Source organism: Manihot esculenta, chromosome 12 (genome assembly GCF_001659605.2).
Source record: "Manihot esculenta cultivar AM560-2 chromosome 12, M.esculenta_v8, whole genome shotgun sequence".
In the NCBI taxonomy this organism is placed as follows: Eukaryota; Viridiplantae; Streptophyta; class Magnoliopsida; order Malpighiales; family Euphorbiaceae; genus Manihot; species Manihot esculenta.
Window position 1 is genome coordinate 19,455,443 of NC_035172.2, and position 5,997 is coordinate 19,461,439.

Genomic DNA, 5,997 nt, shown 5'->3' on the forward strand with positions numbered 1-5,997 from the left:
AGGGCGTCTGCCACAACATTCGCCTTACCCGGATGGTACTGAATCTTGCAATCATAGTCACTAAGCAGTTCTACCCATCTCCTTTGCCTCAGATTCAACTTTCTCTAACTCAAGATGTACTGCAGGCTCTTATGATCTGTAAAGATCTCACATTTAACCTCATAAAGGTAATGCCTCCACATCTTGAGTGCAAAGATCACAGTTGCCATCTCTAGGTCATGTGTAGGGTAATTGAACTCGTGCTTCTTCAGCTGCCTAGAAGCATAAGCAATCACCCTTTCATTTTGCATCAGCACACAACCCAGTCCCACACGGGACGCATCACAATACACTGTGAAGTCTTCATTACTAGTTGGCAGAGCTAACACCGGTGCCGACGTCAACCTCTTCTTTAGCTCTTCAAAGCTCTCTTCACACTGGTCGGTCCACACAAACTTCTGGTTTTTTAGTCAATCTGGTCATGGGAGCTGCAATCTTGGAGAAGTCCTAAACGAACCTCCTGTAGTAACCTGTCAAACCCAAGAAGCTCTTGATCTCTGTCATTGTAGTGGGCCTAGGCCAGTTAGCTATAGCTTCTACTTTCTTGGGGTCCACCTCGATTCCATTTTCTGACACAACATGCCCCAAGAAAGAGATGCTCCTCAGCCAGAACTCACACTTGGAGAACTTGGCATACAAGCCGTGTTCTCTCAAGGTCTGCAGAACTATCCTCAGATGATGGGCATGCTCCTCTGCATTCCTGGAATACACTAAGATATCATCTATGAAGACAATAACAAAGTGATCCTGGTACTGGCTAAACACTCTGTTCATGAGATCCATGAATGCTGCAGGGGCATTGGTCAACCCGAACGGCATTACAAGGAACTCATAGTGCTCATATTTGGTCCTGAATGCTGTCTTCGGTACATCCTCTTCTCTTATCCTCAGCTGATGGTACTCGGATCTCAGATCTATCTTGGAGAAACAACCTGCTCCTGCTAGCTGGTCGAATAGATCGTCGATCCTTGGCAACGGGTACTTATTCTTGGTAGTGACTTTGTTCAACTGCCTGTAGTCGATACAAAGTCTAAGGGATCCATCTTTCTTTTTCACAAACAGCACTGGAGCACCCCAAGGTGAGGTACTCGGTCGGATGAAGCCCTTATCTACCAGTTCTTGCAACTGCTCCTTAAGCTCCTTCAATTCTACTGGTGCCATCCTGTAGGGAGGGATAGAGATCGGTCTGATTCCAGGCATCAATTCAATTTCGAACTCTATCTCCCTAGCAGGTGGTAAACCTGGCAGCTCGTCTGGGAAAACATCTATGAACTCTCTGACCACGGGCACTGAGGCGGGCTCTATGACATGACTGTCCAGCTCTCTCACATGAGCTAGAAAACCCTGACAACCCCTCCTGAGCAGCCTACGAGCCTGTAGGGCTGATATCAAACCTCTAGGTTTACCCTTCCGGTCTCCTCTGAAGACAACCTCTGACCCATCCTGACCTCTGAACCTGACTACCTTGTCTCTGCAATCCAAGGTAGCACCATGGGTAGATAGCCAATCCATCCCTAGAATGACGTCAAAATCTGTCAAATCTAGAACCACAAGGTCGGCTAAAAGGCACTCCCCTCAACAAAAACTGGACTACACTAGCAGACTGACTCTGCCACCGACAGGTCACACTTGGGTCCACTGACCCATAGGGGACACTCTAATCCAGAGACCATCAAACCCAACCTCTCGACGGCTCTCGGAGCAATGAAAGAATGAGATGCACCAGGGTCCATTAAGGCATAAACATCTGAACAACCAATGATGAGATTACCTGACACCACGGTATTAGATGTGTTCGCCTCCTGCTGAGTCATCGTGAAGATCCGTGCTGGAGCTGATGGACCTTCACCCCTGAAACCCGCTGAAGAAGAGGCTGCCCCTCTCCCTCTGCCTCTGCCACTGCCTGAGTCGCGGCTGGAGCTACTGGCTGAGCCATACTACCAGAAGCTGTCTGCTAAGACTGTGCCACAAAAGCTGCTCTAGGACACTCCCGTGCCATGTGTCCCTCCTGCCTACATCTGAAGCAGGCTGTCGTCCCAAACCGACATACTCCTTTGTGCGGCTTCCCACACTTCATACATACTGCATTGTCTGCACCTGAGCTCGAGCCACTCCCTAATCCCAGACCTGACTTGATCTTGTTCCAGAACTTGTTCTTCTTGGACTTCCTGCGGCCTCTGTCCCACTCTTACTGCCTGAAGCTGCTGAACTCAAGGAAGAAGGGTCCAACTTTCCCCCACCTGGGGTCTTAGAACCAGAAGACTGTGCCACTGACTGCTTAACTCTTCCCTCGATTATGGCACTAGCCTCCATCCTCCAGGCCATATCCACTATGGCATGGAAACTCTCCCTCTCTGCTGACTGGATCAAGGAAGAATACCTGGAATGAAGCTTCATGATATACCTCCTTGACTTCTTCTGGTCTGTGTCAAGATTTTGCCCAACAAACGGCAGCAGCTCCAAGAATCTATCTGTGTACTCATCTACACTCATCTCCTCCGTCTGCCTTAACTACTCAAACTCGATCATTTTCAGCTCCCTTGAGCTATTAGGGAAAGCCCATCCTGCAAACACATTAGCAAACTCCTCCCATGATAGGCTATCCAACCTCGGGCTCACATAGTTTTTAAACCACTCTCGGGCCTTCTTGCACTTCAGTGTGAATCCAGCCATCTGAATGGCTCTACAGTCATCAGCTCCTATCTCATCTGTAATCATCTTGACCCTCCCAAGGTACTCAAATGGATCATCACCAGTTTCATACTGGGGAGCACCCAGCTTCATGTAATCAGTCATTTTGACCTTGCTCCCTCCAGATGAGCTAGGCTTAGGTACTTGGGTTTCTGGGACCATGGGTTCTGCTGGTGGTGGAGGAGGTGCAGCATCCCCTGGGTTAGGGTTTACTGTACCTGGGTAGAAAGATGGGGGTGGGTACATAGGGTACTGTGGGTATGGTGGGTAGAAAGATGGGTATGGCATGTGAGAGTGATAAGGGTTAAAGCTGGGGTAATCCGATGTACCTCCCATCGAATACCCGGGATTCTGTAAAAAAGGTGGGTACTGAGGTGGCTGAATAAATCCCGAGGCCTGAGTGCCTCCTTGAGACTCTCCCATACCCTCTTCAGACATACTCACTCCAAGACTGCCATCCCTCCTCTGATCCACATCCATATCATCCCCCACATCTTTTGACATTCCACCTTGAACTGTTCCCCTTCTGCTCACATCAAAAGACCTTCTAGGGTCCCTTAACGTTCTCTCCCTACTTGACCTGCAGGACATTGCCCTAGGCAATGCAGGAGGACGGGCATCCGTGCCCTCGTCCTGAGGTGGTACTCCAGTCAATCGTGCAGATCGACGAGTTCCTCTCATCTCGCTTACTGAAAAACAGTACACATCACATAAACATTAGCATCAAATGGTTCATGTGCTAACACATGAACCCGCATCACATACATCACATATCATTAATGCACATGCATATAATCATGGCATTTCACATCATCATTCAAGATAGGACTCTACATCCTATCCTAGTGGACATGATTCTCCTATTGTGCTTGACCTTCTATAATACCTATGAGCCCGACACTCTCTATAGGTCCGACCATATGAACCTAAGGCTCTGATACCAATCTGTAACGACCAGAAAATCGGACCGCTACCGGCGCTAGGATCCAGGTCGGCTTAAGGCCGCTGGGACCCGTAGCAAGCCTCACATACAACCTATATACCTGTTTAATCCAATACATGGTCAACATATACATAAAAATTTTGAACTTTCACATTCATTTACCAAACTTAACCTGTGCATGCACAACTCATAAGCATAACCATCAACCCCACAATGGAGTCCTCATCAATACTCCAATGGGGTAACATAACATATAATAAGCTTGGTTTACATAAACAATGATAAAACATTTTATATACTATGTACAAAGGGATTAACCAACATACTAGGGTCAAGCACAACTATAAACCTCAATAGACATCATTACATTACATTATTGTACTATGCTTTACATTACATCATGTTCATGTCCATAACTAGCTATTACATAAAACATGACTTCTAATCCTGCTGACTTCCTGGACTAGCCCGTACCTGCAAACCTGTGGGATTAAAGGAGTGGGGTGAGCTACTAGAGCCCAGTGAGCAGAATAATAAAACATTATATTTAAAATTCATGCTTTCATGGAATGCATCACATCACAACCAAATCACATCAAGGATGAACTTGTCACCATTTAGCCTTCTACACAGTCCAATCATGCCAGGAGCGTAGTGCAGGCACACCTGGACTTCCATATCATATCATACATATCCAATCATGCCGGGGGCGTAGTGCAGGCCACACCCGGACTTTCTCTTACATAGTGCCAGGGGCGTAGTGCAGGCACACCTGGACTTCCATATCATATCATCATTATATCATGTCATAACATACGAGGGTTAATGGATCATTCAATGTTCATTCGCATCAACATCATATTATGCAATGTAACATATTCGTGAATTCTAATGCAAACAACCTAATATATCTCATGGCATTCGTGATGCATGAACATGCTCAAAACTGATTTATTTATTTTGAAGTATAAGAGTTATTCTACTCACCTCAGGCTAGCTCTGAAAGACACTAAAGCAGCTAACTCACTGCTGGGGTCCTCGGTTCCTCGGGTCTGAACCTACATAGGTGGACTCAAATGAGGGACCAAACATACAAGAATATGACTCTAAAATACTCCCCAAAAACCCCCTAAAACACCTTAAAACAATCATAGAAAACATGCAAAGGAAGGCTGAACAGGGCACTTTCGGCGGCAGGTTCGGCGGTCGAAAGTCCCTCCAGAGCCGAAAGTCATGCACTTTCGGCGGTACTTTCGGCGGCCAAAGGTTCCTTCCAGAGACGAAACTCATGCATGTTCGGCGGCACCTTCGGCGGCCGAAACTCCCTTCTAGAGCCGAAAGTCCACTTTCGGGGGCAAGGTTCGGCAGCCAAAGGCTGGCCTCCACAGGCAGGTTCGGCAGCCGAAAGTCCCTTCGGCTGCCGAACCTGAGTTCTTCCAAAGGGCAGAACTCAGCCTCTACAATGCACATTTGCCTCCCAAACCATTCCAACTCAAAACCAACACTTCCAAAACATGCATACATACTTCCATAAGCAAAAAGTGGTCTCAAACTAGCCTAAACCCCAACCAAAACACATCAAACATACATATACAACATACATTGTCCATATACTCAACATTAACCAAAAACTCAATGTTAACCTAAACATGCATTTCTACCCCATAAACTTTCATAAAACTCGTTTTAAACATGAAATGAGCTAAGGATCTACACTTACCTCTTGAAGATCGAGAGGAGAGGCAATCCAACTCGGAGATGGGGGAGATCTAGCTCCTTAGGTCTCCAAGCTCCAAAACTTGCTCAAAGTTCACAAATCTTCAAAAGCCAGAAAAACACTTGTTAAAACTTGAAAGATTGGAGGAAAAATCATTAAAAACAACCATGAGAGAGCATGGACTCACCGTTGGCCAAAAATGGGGAGAAAACTCGCCCGTTTTGGCCATGGAGCCCTTAAATAGGGGTTGGCCAGACCACCTTCGGAAGCCTAAAGTGCCTCCAAAACTCATGTAAGTTCGGCGGCCAAACATGGGGTTCGGCGGCAGAACCTGAGCCACTTTCGAAAGCCTAACTTGCCCCCCTAAACTATCCCATGTTCGGCGGCCGAACCTGGAAATGCCTCTATGGTCTTTTTCATTCAAAACTCAGCTTTTTTCTTACTTAAAATCATAAAATACATTAAAACATTTTATAAAAACATTATCTTACCCTTCTAGAGGTTTCCGACATCCGAGATTCCACCGGACGGTAGGAATTCCGATACCAGAGTCTAGCCGGGTATTACATTTTTGGGGAGATGTTTATAGTTGTAATGGTGTATGTTT